This window comes from Bos taurus, chromosome 20 (assembly GCF_002263795.3).
Source record: "Bos taurus isolate L1 Dominette 01449 registration number 42190680 breed Hereford chromosome 20, ARS-UCD2.0, whole genome shotgun sequence".
Lineage (NCBI taxonomy): Eukaryota > Metazoa > Chordata > Mammalia > Artiodactyla > Bovidae > Bos > Bos taurus.
Window position 1 is genome coordinate 14,359,187 of NC_037347.1, and position 22,606 is coordinate 14,381,792.

The following is a 22,606-nucleotide window of genomic DNA, read 5'->3' on the forward strand; positions in this document are numbered from 1 at the left end:
AACATTTTTGACTGTCTGCCACACTGGGACTCAAACGTAAAATGCCATGGGCCCCGCTTCTAAGTTACTCTCCCATAGGACAGACAGAAATAAACCAAATAATGTATTTAGTGATAAGATGTGTGTGTGCAATAACAGAGGTACAGAAAGCAGCATGGCATAAAGAACCTGAGCATAGACCTCGGAGCCGTGAGACTTGAGTTTGAGTTTGAATCCTGACGCTGGAAATGTATTAAGTGTGAAGACTTGGACAAGTCAGTTAACCTTTCTTTACCTCAGTTCCCAGTTTCTTTATTGGACATAACAATCCACATAGACTAATGGTTAGTAGCAGAGAAACTAGTATATAGTATATATGTGATACATTATTATCATTATCATTATCTTCCTTCCCATCATGGAAGGAAGACTACTCTAAACCTGCTTAAGAAAGTTAGGGTAAGCTTCCCAGAGCTCAGTTGTCTTAAGCTGGCCAAGCTGACGTAGGAGAAAGCACATTCTAGGCAGAGGAAACTACATATGCCAAGGTGCATAGGCATGAAAGATAATGTGAGTATCACAAACAATATTTTTATGTATTTATTTTGGCTGTGCTGAGTCTTCCTTGCTGCACACGGGCTTTCATTGCTGCACATGTCGTGGCGAGCAGGGGCTCCTCTTCGTTGTGGTGCACGGGCTTCTCACTGTGGTGGCTTCTCTTGCTACCAAGCAGGGATCTAGGGGGCATGGCCTTCAGTAGATGTGGTGCACGGGATTAGTTGACCCATGGCATTTGGTACCTTCCTGGACCAGGGATCAAACCCATGTCCCCTGCATGGGCAGGTGGATTCTTAATCGCTAGACCACCAGGGAAGCCCCCAGGAACAATACTGAGATAGAAGGGGCAGACAGTGAAAGGAGAAGGGTCAGCTTTGGCCAGATCGTAAAAGAGAGGAACTCTATCTTGGGTAGATCATATAAGAATTTTAAGAGGAGCAACACAATTGGCTTTGCACTTTTCTAAAGACAACTCTGGGTACAATGTCAAGAATACATGGAAATGAATTAAGGCAGTTAATCAATGCGACCAGTTGGGAGGCTATCACCTCTACTAAGCAGAGTTAGCATAGCCAGAGAGTAGAAGGGATAACAGATAAGCTTTGTTGATTGAGTGCATATTGGGAAAGAGGGAAGGAGGAGTCAGAAAGTGACTCTCAGGCATCTAGATTGTTTTCCTAGGAGGATATGGACCACAGAAAGTGGACCAGTTTAGGATGCAGTTGGAAATACACATCTGAAACCAAGGGAGAAAGTCTAGAAATACATTTGAAAGCCATCAAAGACTAGGTGGTAGCTGGTATTATTAATTCACCATGATCACCACTGTTCACTCTCTCTCTCTGGAAAAGCTGACATAGACTTGCTCTCAGGCACTTATCAACTAGTGGGGAAAGGTAAAACATTTAATAAATAATTTTTGTAAGAACTGTGATGGGTAGTGTTATGATCAAGGAAATAACAAAATCAGTTCAGTTCAGTTCCATTCAGTTGCTTAGTCGTGTCCGACTCTGCGATCCCATGTATCGCAGCACACCAGGCCTCTCTGTCCATCACCATTTCCCGGAGTTCCCTCAAACTCACCTCCAACGAGTCGGTGATGCCATCCAGCCATCTCATCCTCTGTCGTCCCTTTTTCCTCCTGCCCCCAATCCCTCCCAGCATCAGAGTCTTTTCCAATGAGTCAATGGTTGGATCTCCTTGCTGGCCAAGAGACTCTCAAGAGTCTCCTCCAACACCACAGTTCAAAAGCATCAATTCTTCAGCGCTCAGCTTTCTTCACAGTCCAACTCTCACATCCATACATGACCCAGGAAAAACCATAGCCTTGACTAGACAGACCTTTGTTGGCAAAGTAATGTCTCTGCTTTTCAATATGCTATCTAGGTTGGTCATAACTTTGCTTCCAAGGAGTAAGTATCTTTTAATTTCATGGCTGCAATCACCATCTGCAGTGATTCTGGAGCCCCCCAAAATAAAGTCTAACACTGTTTCCATTGTTTCCCCATCTATTTCCCATGTAGTGATGACACCAGATGCCATGATCTTCGTTTTCTGAATGTTGAGCTTTAAGCCAACTTTTTCACTCTTCTCTTTCACTCTCATCAAGAGGCTTTTTAGTTCCTCTTAACTTTCTGCCATAAGGGTGGTGTCATCTGCATATGTGAGGTTACTGATATTTCTCCCGGCAATCTTGATTCCAGCTTGTGCTTCTTCCAGGCCAGGGTTTCTCATGATGTACTCTGCATATAAGGTAAATAAGCAGGGTGACAATATACAGCCTTGATGTACTCCTTTTCCTATTTGGAATCAGTCTGTTGTTCCATGTCCAGTTCTAACTGTTGCTTCCTGACCTGCATACAGATTTCTCAAGAGGCAGATCAGGTGGTCTGGTATTCCCATCTCTTTCAGAATTTTCCACAGTTTATTGTGGTCCACACAGTCAAAGGCTTTGGCATAGTCAATAAAGCAGAAATAGATGTTTTTCTGGAACTCTTTTGCTTTTTCCATGATCCAGCAGATGTTGGCAATTTGATCTCTGGTTCCTCTGCCTTTTCTAAAACCAACTTGAACATCTGGAAGTTCACGGTTCATGTATTGCTGAAGCCTGGCTTGGAGAATTTTGAGCATTACTTTACTAGCATGTGAGATGAGTGCAATTGTGTGATAGTTTGAGCATTCTTTGGCATTGCCTTTCTTTGGGATTGGAATGAAAACTGACCTTTTCCAGTCCTGTGGCCACTGCTGAGTTTTCCAAATTTGCTGGCATATTGAGTGCAGCACTTTCACAGCATCATCTTTCAGGATTTGGAATAGCTCAACTGGAATTCCATCACCTCCACTAGCTTTGTTCGTAGTGATGCTTTCTATGGCCCACTTGACTTCACATTCCAGGATGTCTGGCTCTAGGTGAGTGATCATACCATCATGATTATCTTGGGCATGAAGATCTTTTTTGCACAGTTCTTCTGTGTATTCTTGCCATCTCTTCTTAATATCTTCTGCTTCTGTTAGGTCCATACCATTTCTGTCCTTTATTGTGCCCATCTTTGCATGAAATGTTCCCTTGGTATCTCTAATTTTCTCGAAGAGATCCGTAGTCTTTCCCGTTCTGTTGTTTTCCTCTATTTCTTTGCATTGATCGCTGAGGAAGGCTTGCTTATCTCTTCTTGCTGTTCTTTGGAACTCTGCATTCAGATGCTTATATCTTTCCTTTTCTCCTTTGCTTTTCACTTCTCTTCTTTTCTCAGCTATTTGTAAGGCCTCCCAAGACAGCCATTTTGCTTTTTTGCATTTCTTTTCCATGGGGATGGTCTTGATCCCTGTCTCCTGTACAATGTCAAGAACCTCATTCCATAGTTCATCAGGCACTCTATCAGATCTAGTCCCTTAATCTATTTCTCACTTCCACTGTATAATCATAAGGGATTTGATTTAGGTTATACCTGAATGGTCTATTCAAAAGCAGAGACATTACTTTGCCAACAAAGGTCCGTCTAGTCAAGGCTATGGTTTTTCCTGTGGTCATGTATGGATGTGAGAGTTGGACTGTGAAGAAAGCTGAGTGCCGAAGAATTGATGCTTTTGAACTGTAATGTTGGAGAAGACTCTTGAGGGTCCCTTGGACTGCAAGGAGATCCAACCAGTCCATTCTGAAGGAGATCAGCCCTGGGATTTCTTTGGAAGGAATGATGCTAAAGCTGAAACTCCAGTACTTTGGCCACCTTATGCGAAGAGTTGACTCATTGGAAAAGACTCTGATGCTGGGAGGGATTGGGGGCAGGAGGAGAAGGGGACGACAGAGGATGAGATGGCTGGATGGCATCAGTGACTCGATGGACGTGAGTCTGGGTGAACTCCGGGAGTTGGTGATGGACAGGGAGGCCTGGCGTGCTGCGATTCACGGGGTCGTAAAGAGTCGGACACGACTGAGCGACTGAATTGAACTGAACTGACTGAATGGTCTAGTGGTTTTCCCTACTTTCTTCAATTTAAGTCTGAATTTGGCAATAAGGAGCTCATGATCTGAGCCACAGTCAGCTCCCAGTCTTGTTTTTGTTGACTATATACAGCTTCTCCATCTTTGGCTGCAAAGAATATAATCAATCTCATTTCGGTGTTGACCATCTGGTGATGCCCATGTGTAGAGTCTTCTCTTGTGTTGTTTGAAGAGGGTGTTTGCTATGACCAGTGCGTTCTCTTGGCAAAACTCTATTAGCCTTTGCTCTGCTTCATTCCGTATTCCAAGGCCAAATTTGCCTGTTACTCCAGGTGTTTCTTGACTTCCTACTTTTGCATTCCAGTCCCCTATAATGAAAAGGACATCTTTTTTGGGTGTTAGTTCTAAAATGTCTTGTAGGTCTTCATAGAACCGTTCAACCTCAGCTTCTTCAGTGTTACTGGTTGGGGCATAGACTCGGATTACTGTGATATTGAATGGTTTGCCTTGGAAATGAACAGAGATCATTCTGTCCTTTTTGAGATTGCATCCAAGTACTGCATTTCAGACTTTTTTGTTGACCATGATGGCTACTCCATATCTTCTAAGGGATTCCTGCCCACAGTAGTAGATATAATGGTCATCTGAGTTCAATTCACCCATTCCAGTCCATTTTAGTTCGCTGATTCCTAGAATGTCTACATTCACTCTTGCCATCTCTTGTTTGACCACTTCCAATTTGCCTTGATTCATGGACCTGACATTACAGATTCCTATGCAATATTGCTCTTTACAGCATCGGACCTTGCTTCTATCACCAGTCACATCCACAGCTGGGTATTCTTTTTGCTTTGGCTCCATCCCTTCATTGTTTCTGGAGTTATTTCTCCACTGACCTCCAGTAGCATATTGGGCACCTACCGACCTGGGGAGTTCCTCTTTCGGTATCCTATCATTTTGCCTTTTCATACTGTTCATGGGGTTCTCAAGGCAAGAATACTGAAGTGGTTTGCCATTCCCTTCTCCAGTGGACCACATTCTGTCAGACCTCTCCACCATGACCTGCCCATCTTGGGTGGTCCCACACAGCATGACTTAGTTTCATTGAGTTAGACAAGGCTGTGGTCCTAGTGTGATTAGATTGGCTAGTTTTCTGTGAGTATGGTTTCAGCGTGTCTGCCCTCTGATGCCTTCTTGCAACACCTACCGTCTTACTTGGGTTTCTCTTACCTTGGACGTGGGGTATCTCTTCACGGCTGCTCCAGCAAAGCGCAGCCACCGCTCCTTACCTTGGATGAGGGGTATCTCCTCATCGCCGCCCCTCCTGACCTTGAACATGGAGTGGCTCCTTAGAGCTTCCCAGGTAGCTTAGACGATAAAGAACCTGCCAATGCAGAGACTTGGGTTCAGTTCCTGGGTTGAGAAGAACCCCTGGATAAGGGAATGGCAACCCACTTCAGTATTCTTGCCTGGAGAATCCCATGGACATAGGAGCCTGGGGTCGCAGAGAGTCGGACACGACTGAGGGACTAACACAAAATCCAGTTTAGAGTTTAGAGTCTCTCTGACAAAGTGGCATTTTACACTTTGACTTTAAGGATGAGTCAATATTAGGAGAAGAAGAGCAATTCAAGCAGAATGGATTCTACATCAGGGTACATAGCATGTGACAGAAGTAAGCAAGAGCAAGGGGGCACAGGGCCTGGTAAGCCTTGACAAGGAATTTAGACTTTTAAGTCAGGAGTGTCTTGATCAGGCTTGAGTTCTAGAAAATTCATGGTGGCTGCACTGAAAGAGTGACACAGAAAGGAGTGAAACTATTTGTAAAATTCAGTGGGAAGGCTTTTAGTGGCCTGGGTGAGACTGATGGTGATACGCACAGAATGAGAAGAATTATGCCAGATTTGATTTTTTTTTTTTTTTTAATATTAATAGGAACTCTCAAAGAGACAGAAATGACCTCTAAGAAGCTCTGTTAAAGGTGGGGAATTTTTTGGCTCCTGTAACCAAATCATGGAAATGCAAGGAAGCCGCTGGCCCTGCCACAGCTGGTTTGGGGAATGGCATCCTGCCATCTCTTTCTATTTTTATTCTTATCTCTGGAAGTTAGCTGTTCACTCTTTCAGGCCTGGTTACATGACCTGTTGGTGGCTCTGAAATCATGTCTTTGCAGTGTCTGATGAAACCAAGGAGTCCTGCTCTCTGTGATTCAGAACAGCTTCAAAATGTAGGGGCCCAGGAAAACCTGTTATTGGCCAGGCTTGGATCATATGCTTACACCTGGGTTCATCTCTGGATGCAACGGGAGAAGTACTGTGTCTAAGGGATGTGCTCTCATCAGTGGTTAAGGAGGTAAGTACTATCACCAGATAAGTAAAGCGGAGTTTGGGGCAGTCCTGGGCAGACACAAAGGCATGGCAGAATAAACTGAACTTGATGACTGATTGAGATGATTGATTGATTGTGGAGGAGGGGCAGGAAATGAGCCTAGGAGGGCACTTGGGAGTTTTCATTTGGGGTGATAGGGAGATTTCTAGTTGGGGGCATTCTCTTAAAAAGAGTAGAAGCAGGTTTGAAGTAGAAGACGTTGAGTTCAGATCTGTACCTGGGGCATGTTGAAGAGCACATGGAACCTCCAACTTGAGATATCCAATAAGAAGCCTGGTGCGCAGGAGAAGCAACTGAGCTGGACACAGACCTGTGAATTATTAGTGTTGAGAGAGTCCTTGCAGCCCCAAGGTTGGAAGTGATCTTCCAGGGAGAATGCAGAGCGAGAAAAGAAGTGGCTGAGAAGGAGTTCCGGGGAGCACCCGCATCTGAAAGTCAGAAATAAGAGAGAGTTTTTTCCTGGAGTGGTAGGAAGGAGGAAAGCAGGACAGGACCCTAGTGTTATGTGAATTCTGGTTCACCATGGAGGGAAGAGCTGTCAAAGAAGGATCAAAAAGCTGGTGGCAAAGGATGAGAGAGAAGATACACATTCCAGTTCATGATGTCTCCAGTATTACATGAACCTATTAGCTGACAAAGCAAGGAGTTTGTCACAGCTGCCAAAATGGGATCTGGGAAAGAGGGAGAGGGAAGAGCACTGGGATCGATCAGGGTAGCCAGAGGAAGCAGGGTTTAAGTAGATTCTAAATACTGAGTAAGATTTCAATAGCTGGACAATGGGAGTCGGGGGAGGAATTCCAGGTTGGGCGATTTCATAAACAAAGGAGGAAACGCAGCAGGAAGCTTCAGGAGATATGCTTAACGTTGAGAACTGATGAGAAGTCATTTTAGGAGGGTGCGCTCAGGCCAGTGGGAGAGGGCCTTGAATGCCAAGCTAAGACATCCAATAATCAATTCTAGTTAGTAGGGAACCTCCAAAGATTTTGACTATGCCCTAAAAGAAATTGTCTTGTGTTATTATTTTTTCCCTTTCACAGCGTATCTGTCAGACCAGCCCCTGTTACATGCACTTATTTCTCTCCTATCACGTTGTTCCTCCCCTTGTTGACTTTTTTTCAAGAACATTCGGTGTGACTGACACTTCTTGAGTGTCAGAGTTGATCTGGACCTATTCAGAAGCTTTCTCCAACAGGTAGTTCAGTTTTCTTTTCCTCCATCCTATTACTTCCAGTTACATCCCTCAGGGACTATGTGAAACAATTCCATGTTCTCCTCATGTTTATGTTCTGAGGATGCTTATAGAGTTTCCACATTCCCTCTGCTTTGAGCTTAGCCAAGGTATACATGTTTAATTCTTTTAATCTCTCCCCCTAAGTCACTCCCTCTGGCCTCTTAATCATCCTAATTGCTCTTCTCTGAATGGCAGCCAAGTCAGTGTGTGCCTCTTCCCTGTGAGGCCGTGAGGAACATACTATTCCACGTGTGGCCTCACTAGACCCATTTATTACCTCCCAGTTTCGTCATCTGATGGTTGGGCATGTGAGGCTGTACTGCTCCTGCCCTGCTCGCTTCCCACAGCGCACCCTGGCCTGGGTAAATCCCTTATCTCGACAGGTTCTCTTTCATTTCCAGGTGGCCTGTTCCAGAGCTTGGAACCTGTGTTTGTTCTCCCCCAAGCTCCCATCCCTGCGGGCTTCTTCCCTGGGAAGGTGGCCTGGGACCAGGCCAAGGATCTATGGAAAATTGCAGCTAAGCTTGCATAAGTAAACCTTGGAAGAGGGGAGGCTAAGGAATGCCCAGAATGGAAGGATGCTGTGGCCTGCCCTGAGCTTTCCAGCCTGCCGAGCTATGAGCCTTCAAGAAGGTGCGACTTGAAGCAGCTTCTCTGTTTCCAATTATCCTTTTTATCTCTGCTCTGGCCCCTCTTGTTACCTAAGTGTTTTCATAGCTCTCAGCCATTACTGTTTAGCTTTGGGAGGATAAATGTGAAACCAAACAAATTATAAATATCCTGTTTCAAGATGTGTTATCACTCTGTGACTAGAATCCCCCAGAAGCCTGAGTCTTTTGAAAGCTCTAGTCTTTTTTTTTTTTTTCAAGCCTTGGGAAAAAATCCTCTGCCCCTCTAAGGATGTGGTGGCAGAGGTTAAACTGCCTTTGAGAAAGTCAAATGTTTGGATTTCAGTGAAGGTTGACATGGAAACCCACCTGAGGCTTCCTCAGGCTTCTCGGGAGGAAATAAAACCCGAGATGGACGTTCTTGTTACAAGAGGAAGAGCAGCTTCGTGGGGAAGCAGGTGGGGACCCCCATGTGATGGGGAGTTGGAATTGAAAGCCAGAGAGGGCACAAGGGGTGCGTGTGTGGGAGCCGGGAGCTGGCCGTCCTGGGACTTGTCAGGGCTGTGACTGGAAAGTTGATTTTTATTTTATTTTGTGAAGCCCTTCCTGTGAACAGCTTGATAAACAGCAGCGGCCGCAGGAGCCATCCGCGAGCCCCCGGGGATGGCGACTGGGGGCGCCCTCTTTTGTGGCCCCACTGCCCCTCCCACACCTGTCTCGCCTCCTGACTGGTGGCTGCAAATCCTAGTGAAGCGTCTCTCGCACCTCAGGGTTAATTGCTTCAATCATGTCTGCATGTCGTAGGTTGAAAATCTACGTGAAAACCACAGTGGAAAAAAAGGTGGTTTTTTTTTTTTTTTACTTTTTGATTTTCAGGATTTGTTTGGCTTTAGGGGATACTGGGGCGAGGACGAGGAGAGTCGAAGGGGAGAGGAGGAAAAAGAACACGTGTGAGAGGAGCTTGCAGGAAGAGGAAAGGGCATACCCTGCTGGCTATCTCCTTTTCTTTGATTCCTCTCCCACTGCCCACTGCTGGCCAGGGGAACCAGGGGGACCAGGGATGCCAGGCTCATGGGATGGACTAGCCCTTGCCCTCTAGGAGTCTTAGACTCTCCACTTTGGGTACTTGTAGCTACCCTAGAAATCTTGAGAACCTTTCTCTTAGGGATTTTGAGGGCCTCATCCTTCTACGGCCCCTGTCTCCTGCAAGTCTGGGTTATCTGTTCAGTGGAGGGTTGTGAGGATGCCCAGTTCAAGTTGAACCTCAGATCAACAGGGCCTATATTGTATATGTCACATACAATAGTTTTTGTCTGTTTTGCTAAATCTAGCAATGCTAACTCCATGTGTATCTATGGTTCTTCTGGTTCAATTCCTGTCCAGATAGCAATTCTTTAAAACAGGAAGGGAGCATGCAATCACCAGGCCAGCCGTCAGGCACAACTTCCTGTCCTCCCCTCTGTCCTCACCCCACCACCACCCGCCCCGCCTCCCCCAGATTCGTGCAAGTTCATCTTTGGGCTAAACCTTCAGGTGTTTTCTGGGACAGTCAATGGAGAGAGTCGAGGTAGGAGAAAAGATCGAAGGAGCAGTAATTTAGGTCACCTCAGTCAGCGTTGCTTATAAGTACTGTTTTCTCATTTATTGGAGGCATTTGCAAGATGTGCTGTGAACATGAGAGTTAAATAGTAATCAGCTTTTGTAAGCAGCAACTCTAACTGGGGTTTACATTTGGGATTAATAGTAAACTCCCCAGGCCTTACTGACTGAAGAATGTAGTTGCCCAAATAAACAATATTTTCAATCAGGAGTCAGAACCAATCCTCAGAGCACACAGCCTCTTCCTAGCAAGGAGCATTTCCCAACTCTGAAGTAATTTGTAATGTGCTAGGAAAACATTTTCAAAAAATGGGTATCTTCGATGCCATAAAAGGGAAAACAGTTCTCTCTTTTGAAGTAATAAATACCATTTGTAGCAGAATTCTTTCAGTTTGTATTTTTCAATTATTTCTTGATAATGCTAGGCTTAGTGTGCCCAAGTGGTGCCTACTGCCTAGTAAGGAAGAGTCTAATGGAACACTGTGGGTCTGGGGTTTACTGTCCTCTAAATGTTACACATTCTTCTTGGGACATAAAACTAAGAATGCCTCCCAGTTATTGGATTACTGTCAGCTTCATGGGGCTGGCCATTCAGACACTGAGGGGAAGGCGCCTCAGACAGTGGAGTTGTGTTACACAGTCTTCCAGCAGCAGTGACTGTTCCTTCAGCCTCCCCAACCAAAAGGGTAGGATGAACTATCCACATTTCCTGAGGAATCCCAACTTTGCAGCTCACTGCCTTCCTCCACTTCCCATCCTGACCCGGACATCACACGCTGGATTTCAGAGATACTGTACTTCGACTAGAAACATGAATGTGCCGAGAAGCACAGAAAATATGTTGTTGTTCTACTGGGAGGTCTCAGACGGCTCCAGGAGGACTCTCTTGAAAAGGCACCAGCTCCCGGCCAACTCCAAAAGTACTGCTCACTCTGCCCCCTGGTGCCTGTGTGTGCGGCTCCTTCAGTAAAGAATTCCGTCCTCCCCACTTCAGGTGATGCTGTGAGGAGCTCTGCAGGATCCTACCTCCCAGGGGCCCAGGGGATGTTTCTCACTCTGTGTGTCCTGTGCTGAAGGCGTGGGGAAACCAAAGACTTGGATTCCTTGCCAATTCATTCCTTCAACAAATATTTATTGGTTTCCTTCTGTGTCCACATCACTCTTCACCAAGCTGTCAAGGGAGGCAGGCTTGTGGATAAATGTAGGGTTCTGAATCATCCTGGGGTGTGGTGAGGGGTGGGCGGGTGGCAAGGAGCAGGGTAGTTTGTGGGAGTTTAGCAACAGTAATGCTGCTGTGTGCCTAGTGTCCCAGACTGTGCCTGGCACCAAACAGACGCTCAGAAAATATTTGTTGCATCTATTTGAAGATGAAATACTCTGGGTATCTAAGTTTTTTGCTTCCCCTAAACTAACTCCTCTTTTCATCTCAGTAACTGTCTCTTATCAGTACTACCTTAGTTAAAAGTGTGTACTAAGCAAAGCAGTTTTTTTGTTTGTTTGTTTTTTCCTTAGATGGTTAATAAGTTGGTATCGTATCAGACTCATCCTGATCTTGGATCGTGTCTGCCCAGTGGGGAATGAGTCCTCAGCCAGAGGCATTGTGGGTGATGGGCTGAGCATGCGCTGACCCAGGGACCTGGGTGGCTCATCTGAAGGAATCCCTTATGTGAGCTTCTTTGTGGAGAGGCCGTATCTCGCTGAGATCCAGCATATGTTTTGGGTCAGGATGGGAAGGAGAGGAAATTAGTTAGCTAGAAAACTGGCTAACTTGTGTGTGCTAAGTTCGCTTCAGGAACGTCTGACTCTTTGCAACCCGATGGACTGTAGCTCCTCTGTCCATGGGATTCTCCAGGCAAGAATACCGGAGTGGGTTGCCATTTTCTCCTGCAGCGGATCTTCCTGACCCAGGGATCAAACTGGAGTCTCTTAGGTCTTCTGCACTGTCAGGTGGGTTATTTACCACTAGCACCACCTGAACTTCCCTGGGGAGTCCCTGCTAATTAACGCAATGGATGTATCCAGCCCGTGGCAATATGCAGGTGCTTTAGGTTTGCTTGAGTAAAGTGGATGGGCCTCTCCTCAGTGTTTGGCTTGTAAGAATGTTCTGGGAGAAGTCTATTAAATCCATGTGACTGGTTGCTCACCCTGTATGAAATTTTCAGTTTGCCCAAGGGCTGACATGTGAAATAATCCTACTGACTTTTCAAGCAATTAAATATTTTTCAAGCAATTAGACGTTGGAGTCTAGAATGTTCCACAGCACTCAATGTGTGTGTGTGGAGGTGGTGTGGGGGGGGGGTGTTGGGGGGGAGAGGGCTCTGCCGCTCCCTGGTGGGAGCTTGTGGTGCAGTTGAGGAATCACAGCTAACACACAGAACCACCAAGCCCTGTGTTAAGGAAGAGTAGAGAAGGCAAAGAAAGGCATCGGTCTTAGGAGCTGGAGAGAGTTGGAAGGCGAGGAGGGACTTGAGCTGGCATTGTCACCGGCAAAGCCTATTAACAATTCCTGGGAAATATAAAAAGGAATCTGAGTAATGAAATAAGGTCTAAACTTAAAAAAAAAAAATCCTTTGTGCTGAGTCTGGTTTCACTTGCTCACAGGAGGCCACATGCAGAGGCCTCGCACCCAGCCCTTTAGACCAGAGTTTCTGGTGGCAGATAGCTGTTTCCTATAACTCAGTTCTGGCCAGGCCTGTGCCGAAGCGCTGAGCACAACGCTCAAGTAAAGATGGCGGCGGTGGCAGCAGGCAGTGTGCAGGGGAGTGCTCAGCCCGGCTCTCTGGAAGCTGAGCAGCGCACTTGTGCCAGCCTCGCGAGAACTCCGCCCCCTCTGGCGAGATCCCTATAAGGCAGCCGGGCCCACAACCCGTGGGATGAGCTTGTGCTCTAGAGCCCGAGCTTCTGGCTGTCCATTCCCTGATATAAGAAAGGTTTCCTTTGCGTCTGCACCGGACTAGTTCTCGCTGGCCTGAGATACCCGGCAGGAGGTGTCTTGTTGGGGTCCAACTGAAAAGGGTCAGTAATGGTAGGAGCAGGCCAGGCAGTGGGCTAAGAGAACTGAGTAGTGGGATCCCATCGTCCTCACAGCAGCTCCGTGGTGGTGTACCATTGTCGCCCTCTTTTGCACGTGAGAAGCCAGCCGTATGGAAGTTAAGTAACTTGCTCCTTGTCACTCAGCGAGTGGAGGTGAAAAACAGTTGTGCAGAAGGTAAGGGTGGGTGAAATTGTAGGTTAGTGAAAAAAACACCATTTCCTCTCCCCCTTCTCTCTTTACAGCGCAGATAATAATAACCACCTTTCAGGATTGTTTGGTGGGATAAATGAGAGGGTTTGTGAATGTTCTGAGCTGCATGTGCTCAGTGGGAAGTCAGACCGCATTAGGGAAAGGGAGGCGAGGACAGACATGGCATGGAGGGAACTCTGACATGACTAATGGCAGCCATGGGAAATGAATTTGGAAAGGAAAAGGGCTCTGGTTCATAGAGGGCTTGCAACCTGAGAGAGGGTGGGGATTGATGTGGCCTAGATACTTTCATAAAAGGGATTGTTCTCTTCTTGTTTTTAAAATAGTACATACTCATGAATATTTTGGAGGAAAAAACCCAGGAAAGTATAAAGATGAAAATAAAATAATTCTACTACCCAGAGATACCCACTTAGAGCCTTTTTTGCATTATCTAACTTTGATCCTAACTTTGTGAAAGGTGTTATAAACTAGGAAATTAAGATATTAAAGTTATGAAATACTGTTTTTATGCATGATATGTACATAGATACAGTATTCTTTATGGTTATACTGTAAAATAAGTCCTGCTTTTTTCAATTTGTTGTGAACATTTTCCTCATCACTAGATTTTTTTTTTTTAATTTTTAAGGCTATAGAATATGGATAATAAGGTAGAACCATGATATACCTAACAGTTTCTCTGTTGTTGTCTATTTGTTTCCAACTTTTCACTATTAGAAATAGCACTGTGATGGATATCCTTATACAAAAGCTTTAATTGCATTAAAAATTATTTATTTAGGCTGAATTCCTAGAAACAGAGACATTAGGTCAAAGAGTATAAGTGTTTTTAAGATTCTTGATTCATATTGCCAAATGGCTTTCAAGAAAGGTTGAATTCATTTATACTCTCATCAGCACTGTATGAGAGTTTCCATTTTATGGGCCTTTCATTTTATGGAAACTTTGCCAACAATGAGGTCCTTTTTTTTTTTTTAACTTTGTCAATTTCAAAGAAAAAATGGTATCTTGTTTCAGTTTGTATTTCTTGATTATGAGTGAGGTACAATTTTTTCCTAATTTATTGGTCATTTGTATTTGTTCTTTTGTGAGTTTTTTCTTTGTTTTCTTAATCATTATTCTAAAACAGCCCTTTTCAATAAAGACCTAACGTGAGCCATGTATGTAATTTAAAATATTCTAGTATCAACATTAAACAAGTAAAAAGAAACAGGTAAAATAATTTTAATGAAAAGTTATTTTAATAATAGAATTTATTTAGCCGAATATACCCCAAATATTATCATTTTAACACTGACACTAGCCTTGTTTCAAGTCTTCTTGTGGTTAGTGGCTACCCTATTGGACAGTGCAGATTTAGAACAATTAGACAGAACTAGCATAGAATGTTAGTATTTCTGATATTTATTTATGCTGCTAAGTCACGTCAGTCGTGTCTGACTCTGTGTGACCCCATAGACGGCAGCCCACCAGGCTCCGCTGTCCCTGGGATTCTCCAGGCAAGAACACTGGAGTGGGTTGCCATTTCCTTCTCCAGTTTATTTATGAGACTTTCATAAATTCAGAATATTACCTTTTGTCTGTTGTACCTGTTATAACTTTTTCTAGTATGTCATTTGCCATTGTTTTTGGATTACGTATTTTAAAATTACATAGACAAATCTTTCATTTCTGTCTTCTGTTGTTTCTTCCATTGTTTTTAGATTTACCTATTCTCAGATCAGCTAATTTTTCACCTAGAGTTTTAATGGTTTAATTTTTAATGTAATTCTTTAATTCCAGAATTCATTGCATTTATTTTTAGTCTACCTGACTTATCAAAAAGGTCACTCTAGTTTTATGTCTGTTGACTTCTTATAATATTTTATTGAATTTTATTAGACTTGGCTAGGTTTTCATTGTGGTGTGCAGGCTTTCCTTTGGTAAGAGGGAGGTACTCTCTACTTGAGGCACTCGGGTTTCTCATTGCAGTGGCTTCTCTTGTTGCAGAACATGGACTCTAGGGCTCTCAGGATTCATTAGTTGTGGTGCTTTGGGTTAGTTGCCCCGACATATGTGGAATCTGCCCAGACCAGGGATTGAACCCATGTCCCCTGCATTGGCAGGCAGACTCCAATCACTGGATCACCAGGGAAGTCCTCCTTGTAATTTTTAATTGTTTCTATCTTATGTATTTTGATGCTTTGTTACTTAGTAGCAGATCCCAATCATTGATCTTTATAAAGGAATATGATATTCCATGTCCTTTCTAATGTCTTTTTAACTTTCCATTGTTTGAAATTAATATTGTCATGCCTGGATTTGGTGTCTGCATTTGCTTAAGAAATCATTGCCCAACCTTCAATTTTTAGCTTTTCAATTTTATTTTGCACAAATGTGTGTGTGTGTACTCAGTCATGTCCGACTCTGAAACCCCATGGACTATAGCCCACCAAGCTCCTCTGTCCATGGGATTTTTCCAGGCAAGAATACTGGAGTGGGTTGCCATTTCCTTCTCTAGGGGATCTTCCCGACCTAGAGATTGAACCCATGTCTTTTGTATCTCCTGCATTGACAGGCAAATTCTTGACCACTGTTGCCATCTGGGAAGTTTTGTGGGAAAGGGGATGAAGAATAAGGGGTAAAGAGAATACACCAGTTATCTCTTAAAGATGCATGAGCACCTTTGTCTTAAAGGCCACTGGTGAGAACTTCATTCATGGGGATACCTAGGTGAAGAGTAGGTGATGGTTCCTTTCTTGGAAGCCATCATCCGGGTATAGATTCTTACCAGAGAAGAAGAAAGAATTGATTTGGGGGCAGGGGCAGGGGGGCGGTGGCAATGAGAAGTTTCTGCCACACCAATAGTAGGGTTGTCTCTGCCTCCATCTGGTCTGAAGCACTTTGGATCATGGGAGGCATGTTCACCACAGCCATTATTCTATATCCCACCTTGTTGTAGGCTGGGAGCAGTAGACCTAGAAGGACATAGTAGGGGATACACTTAGGATAGTTTTGAGGATACAAGGGGAATGTAATGTGCTATTCCAAAAAGCAGTACAGTGACAGCTGCCTGATTTTCTAAAGTACATTCCAGAATGTCATGCAGGAAGTGGGAAAGAAACATGTCTTTGCCTTCTTTCAGACTGTGGTTCGTTCAATTTTAAGTGGCAAAAATTTGTCACCTTCTATTTTTTGTTGTTTTTTAGTCACTCAGTCGTGTCCAACTCTTTTGCAACTCATGGACTGTAGCCCACCAGGCACCTCTGTCCATGGGATTTCCCAGGCAGGAATACTGGAGTGGGTTGCCATTTCCTTCTCCAGGGGATCTTTCTGACCCAGGGATCAAATCTGCATCTCCTGCATTGTCAGGAGGATTCTTTACCACTGAGCCACCAGGGAAGCCCTTGTCACCTTCTATAGAATTTCTCAATTCAGTTGGTAAGTAGTAGATCATCCTTGCATACTTTAGAAATTTGCAAACTTTAGATTGACAATCTCGGTTTTAGTTTTCCTTGTATGTATGTATGTATATGTATGTCTTTCATACATATCCAAGCGTTAGGAATTGTTAATCAAACATCACATGTTTTTTTCTCCTGTGTTAATAATTCATTTTTGACCAGAAGTTGAGATCATGAAAGCCATGCTTCAGAAGGATGCCTGACTTTACAAAAGATGTTTGGAAGAGATTGAGCTTGGCGGCATGTACACAGGCTAGGAGTCAAGGGCGGCAGTCTTACACTGGGGCATTGAGACCCTTGATAGGATAGGGCCATGAGGGATGGAGCAGAAAGTGTGTGTCCACGAGCAATTCCTCTCAAAGGAAACACTGAGTCTTTGTAAAAGACTGGACACAACTGATAAAGAGAAAAGAGTTGACTTAATTTTTTTGTTTGGGTTGACAGAAATTCTGTGTGAAATCAGAAAATCTCACAAAAGTATGAGCGGATTGGAAATCTGACTTATCGGAAGATGTTGTTTTAATTTGGGATATGCTCAATTTGAGAGGGAAGCAGTCCATACAGGGAAGAAACTGAAGATTAGCACGTTCAACAGCCATTCACTCTCCCTTCCAGGGGTCCTCTATCACAAGGTATAGAAAGATAACCAAACATACCTGTTTCTCTCGGTCTTCTGAAGAGATTGGCTATATGCATGTGACTTAGATCCCACAATTAACTGCACCTTGTGAGGTTAAATTGCAGAATTGAGTACACACAGGCTTGGGGAAGAGGTTACCTTTGAGCTTGGGTCCGTAATTATGTGCTGAGAGTAATGAAGTGGTAGGAGGATGGCTATTCAATGAGAGGAAGAAGAGTGTATTGGTCAAATATGCAGGGATCGTGTTAAGGAGATGCTCTGAAAAGCATAAAAGGATTGATTAGATGCAATTGTGGGGCTCCTTGAGGCTAAAAGGCATGAAACTGTAAGAGCCGAATCAATTGAATTTTGTATCTTTTTTTTCCGTTGGGACCCAAAGCAGTGCCTGGTGGAGTAACATGATCTGTATTTGCTACTACTGCATTGTTACTGTTATTTTAAGTATTTTTTAAACAAGAAGTCTTTTTAAAAAGATTCTATGTGTTTATTATTGGCTGGGCTGGGTCTTCATTGCTATGCAGCCTTTTCTCTGGTTGTGGTGAGCAGGGGCTACTCTGTTGCGGTGCATGGGCTTCTCCTTGCCGCGACTTCTCTTGTGGAGCGTAGGCTCTAGGGCATACAGGCTCCAGTAGTTGTGGCTCCCGGGCTCTAGAGCACAAGCTCGAAAGTTGTGGCACATGGGCTTAGTTCTGCGGCCTGTGGGATCTTCCTGAATCAGGGATCGAACCCGTGTCTCCTGCACTGGCAGTCAGAGTCTTTACTACTGAGCCACCAGGAAAGCACCCCCCCCCCGCCCCCGCCACTTATTACTTTTGATAATGTGACCTTCAGCAACTTGCTTAGAGTTTCTCAATTTTAGCTTCCTCCTTTGTAAGAGGAAGATCTTCTTACATGTGTAACAGAGTTTGCTAGGATTGAAGCACCCTCCAAAGTGAGTATGCAATTACAGTTCCCTGCCCCTGTCAATCAGATAACAGGCTGGGCAATTAAGATACAAAGCACATTATGACAAAATCCCTGCCCTCAGGAGCTCACATTCTACTGGGGGAAACAGAGAGGAAAATGATGATGGCAGTACAAATAAAGTCTGTGATAAAAGTATCCAGCAGGTTCATCTGTTTTGTAGGACTGGGAATTGCAGAGGAAATCAGGCGGGATTCTCAGAGGAGGGCAGAATTTGCTCTGGGTCAGAAGGGTGAGTGCAAATGTAAGACAGAGAAAGCAGGGCAAGTGGGCAAGTCATTTCTAGCTGATAGAACAACATGAGGCCACAGATTAAGAGATTTCATACCACAGCGGTGGCACAGTGGTATGAAAACTCTCTGCCAGCCCGGGGAAGAACTAGTATGGTGTTGAGGTTGCCAGGGAGGAGAGGTAATCACGATCAACCCACTCATTGGTTCTGGGACTGGCTCTGTCAGTTGACACCTTCCTTTTTCATATCTTCATAATTCGTCTCCCTTGACAGCCTCTCCTTGGTTGAAACCTGTACACTCATGTTTCCTCAGGTCTGAAATAATTTTCCTTGTTTGCTGTTTCCTCAATCTACTGTCCTGTATCTCTCTTTTCCTTTCATTCCTGGCCTCCTTTTCTGCCTTTACAACTCATTACTCAAGGCCATGTGCTCTGCATTCTCTGTTGATTCCTGTCCTGAGGGGTTCTTACAGATCACCATGGCCCCTTGGTGGCCAGAATTTGTTGCCTTCTTTTTTATTTCCTTTTAATTTTCTTCTGTGATGTTTAGCCTTTTGCCATCTCTTCCAGAGTTTCTGTCTCACTGTCCCCTCAGATCCTGCTGCGTCTTCTGTCGCCTTTGTCAGGACTCTTTTACTGCCCAACCCTAAAGTTTGGGGTTTCATAGCATTCTTTCTTACAATCAACAAGTCTCTCTGAGTAATGTCATCCACTCTTGAGGTTTCCATTGCTTCTCCTAATTATTCTCGTGATTTCCACTGGTTATCTGTGGAAATCACTTAACCTGTGGCCTCTGCCTCTGTCCTGGGGTTCCAACTCATATTCCCTATCTCCTATTAAGGACTCCACGTCTCTGCCCCTCAGGCACCTCTGAGTGAATATATCCCAAATCAAGTTTCCTGTCCTCTCCAACAATCCTGTTTCCTGCATGTCCCACTTTCATTTCACAGTCCAAATGGGAATCCCGGGAGTGGTCCTTACTCTCTTCTCTTTCTCTCTCTAGTCTATCCAATCTGTCAACAAATCCTTTTATTTCTACTTTCTACACACCTCATGAGTTTATCCTCTCCTCTGTGTCTTCCTGTTACTGTCAAAGCTCTTATCCTTGTTCAACTTGAGCAGCTTCCTTTCACTGCACTCATATTCATCCTTGAATATCTTTCAGAGTGATCATTCCAAAGTTCATTCATTCCTACAGTGAATGATTTAAATCATGCTGCATTATTTAAAGTAATCATGCCCTTATTTAAAGTAATTATTTTTTTTATCACCCAAAATAGTAGTTCCCAATCCTTTTTGCATGGTTTTTTTTTTTTCCATGTCAAAAACCATCATGGATGCCCCCATGATAGCTATACTCTTTTCACCTGTTAATTGAGAGATTACCTAAATTAAAAGCTACTTTGAATTCAGCAACAGTTTACAATTTATTACAGGGAGGGAGGTGGGAGTGGGGTTCAGGATGGGGAACACGTGTACACCTGTGGCAGATTCATGTTGATGTATGGCAAAACCAATACAATATTGTAAAGTAATCAGCCTCCAATTAAAATAAATAAATTTAAATTTAAAAAAACTTGGAAAAAAAATAAAGCATCGACATAAATTGACCAATAATATCTATCCAGAAACATAAGATACATTCAATCTGTAGACAATGAATTCTTGACTTCTTGCCATGACTACTTACCACCAGTCAAGAACCACTGCCTTGAAGATGACATCCACATTAATTAGTGAGCTGTATAACCTACTTTAAACTGTTTCCAGTTACATCTCCAGTGATTTTGCTGTGCTTGACTTCTTGGCCCACTACAGCCACACAAGCTGCTCTAGTTCCTTCCCCTTCTCACTCATCACCATTCCCAGAAATGCCCTTGCGTCCTTTTCTTTGCCTTGCCTTATCCCATAAGACTTTTTGCTCTTTCGTGTAACTCGTAATATTTCTTATGTCATCTCTAGTGCAGCACTTACTGTATTGTACTGGGGTGATTTTTGACATTTGTCTCCCTCACCAGATTCTGGGCTCCTAGGAGGTCCTATTCACCTTTGTATCCTGGGTCCCTAGCAGAGTGCCTGGTGAATAGTAGGTGCTCACGTGGTGGAGGTGGGTTCATAGTGACTATTAGGATATCTTTCACAGCCTTAGAAGAGCAGTTTCCTGGCAGAAGCAAAGCAAAATAGCCCTGCCCTGAGTGCCCAGGTCCTTCCTTGTAATTGCTGCTCTATACAGAAACAGATAATCCTCTCACACTCAGCTGAAACGCTGTAGAAAGTCGCAGCTGGAAGGAACTGCAGCTCTCATTCAGTGTGACCCCTTCATTTTGTACATCAGGAAATCGCAGGAGTCTTTCCTTGTCTAGATCCAGCAACACAGTTTTCAGCTTTCTCCATATTCAGGTTCTTGATTCATTTTCTTTGGCTCCTGACTTGTCCACAGTCCTCCTAGTTTGTTGGAGTAAGTTCTTCATTTACGAAAGGTTTAAAAATCGTTTTAGTCCCTGACTTTCAAGTCGTCAAATGGCTACAACTCATAGATAATTTACGCTTTAAAATGGTTTGGACACATAGGGAGCACAGCTCAGAGCTCCGTGATGACCTCGAGAAGTGGGCAGGGGCAGTGGGAGGGAGGTGGAAGAGGAAGGGGATATGTGTATGTATATAGCTGATTCATGTTGTACAGTGAAAACTAGCACAAAATTGTAAAGCGATTATCCTCCAACTTAAAAAAAAAAATTGGTTTAGACATGTCACCCTTCTTGGCCAGATCTTTTACCCGGCAGTATCTAAGGAGGAACCAAATTGGCAGATTTGAATCCTAACTTCATTTACTTCTCTTGCCCAGGCTTTGGTGACAGTACGAATGGGCAGCAAAATGCCAAATGCAAGTGGCCAGAGGAAGAGCAGCAACCTGGACATTCAACTTCTGGAAAAATGAAAATTCACTAGAGTCTCCTCTCATTTCAGAGAGCAGAAGCTGCCTGGTTTCTAAACTTGGAAGTTCTGAGTCTCAAATGCCAGGTATCAGGTAAGAGATGGGTGTTTCTGTGGCAACTCAGAGTTTTGTGTAAGGGGAATGGTTTTTATGGAGCTGTGAAGTATGTAGATTGGGTAGAATATGGGGGAAATTTGCCTTTGGCAAGATGCTAAACCTCTGCAGTATCTTCAGGGCACAGCGTATAACATGGAAAAAATGGAGCCCTCTTCTGTTGCATCCAACTGCATGGTCACTTTGAGAACAGTAAAGTAGTAGTCATTCTCGAAGTGTGTGCAAGGAAAATTAGCAAAAGGAAGTCACAACCTAGGATTTCTGAAGAGCCTGCCTCCGATTATTGCCTCTCCACAGAGGGAAAACCTGGGCCTCCCTCTGAATTTAAACGAGGTATTACTGCTAACCATTAAAAATGAAAATCCTCCTTCATCCAGTAGCCTGTAGGTGTGTAGGCATCCTTACCAATCAGTGTTCCATCTTTTGGCAAGTAAATATGACCTGAAATCATCTATTTATACTTTATACAGAATTCCTAACTCCAAGGGATAAAAGTTGTCAGGCTCCAAAATTCAAGTCTAAAGAAGTTAGAATCCTGATTGTTTACAAAGCTTGCCATCAAATGGAGCTGGTGTTAATTAACTCTGGCATCCCTAAATTCAACTTTGCATATTCAATGGTTGCTATGAAAAGCTGGGTCTGAATAACAAATGCACAGACGGCACCATTAAGCAGAGAGCAGGCATCACATAGTTTTCCTTGGGTTGCTTCTGTTACCAATCAAGCTTGTAGACGTGAGGCTAGAGGGTTTCTGACAGTAAGTTCCACAAAAAGATGCTGTTCATTTATTTTGGCAGTGGGCTGTACTATACTAAGAAGGCAGCTGTACGTGGCAGAGCCCAGCTTTATAACTCAAAATTTGTCCTTCCTTCACAGTTGCAGGACATTGGGTTATGGCATTTTAGAGGGAGATGGAACGGATATAGGGCTGCATTGAGAAACAGCAGTTAAAATGCTATGCCTCATAAAATCCCTTATGTGCAGTACAATGTTTTTAGTTATTAAATGAGCATAATTCAAAGGGCAATTTACTTTTCATCATTTGTACTATTGTATATTCCTACCATATTTGTCACTTTTATTTCTTTGCAGACAATTTTCAACTTGTGCAGTTCGATAGTAGCTCATGGATATATTTAAATCCCAAAGACAAGAGGGTTTACATTGATATTTTAGCAATTATAGTGAGCATTTTCCAAGTTCTACAAAAGCCGTATTTAAATTGAATGTT

General features: G+C 43.8%; 1 protein-coding gene across 4 annotated transcripts in view; it reads left to right on the forward strand.

Annotated features, from left to right (window-relative positions):
• Nucleotides 1–22,606, forward strand: part of ADAMTS6 (ADAM metallopeptidase with thrombospondin type 1 motif 6) — a 429,734-nt gene that overhangs the window by 303,879 nt on the left and 103,249 nt on the right. For 3 of the 4 annotated variants that reach the window (XR_009491879.1, XR_009491881.1, XR_009491882.1), the window contains exons 30-31: nucleotides 6,150–6,328; nucleotides 21,172–21,354. The gene's annotated coding sequence lies outside the window, so the exon portion shown is untranslated. The remainder of the gene's footprint in view (nucleotides 1–6,149; nucleotides 6,329–21,171; nucleotides 21,355–22,606) is intronic. The other variant, XR_009491880.1, reaches the window with a different exon arrangement.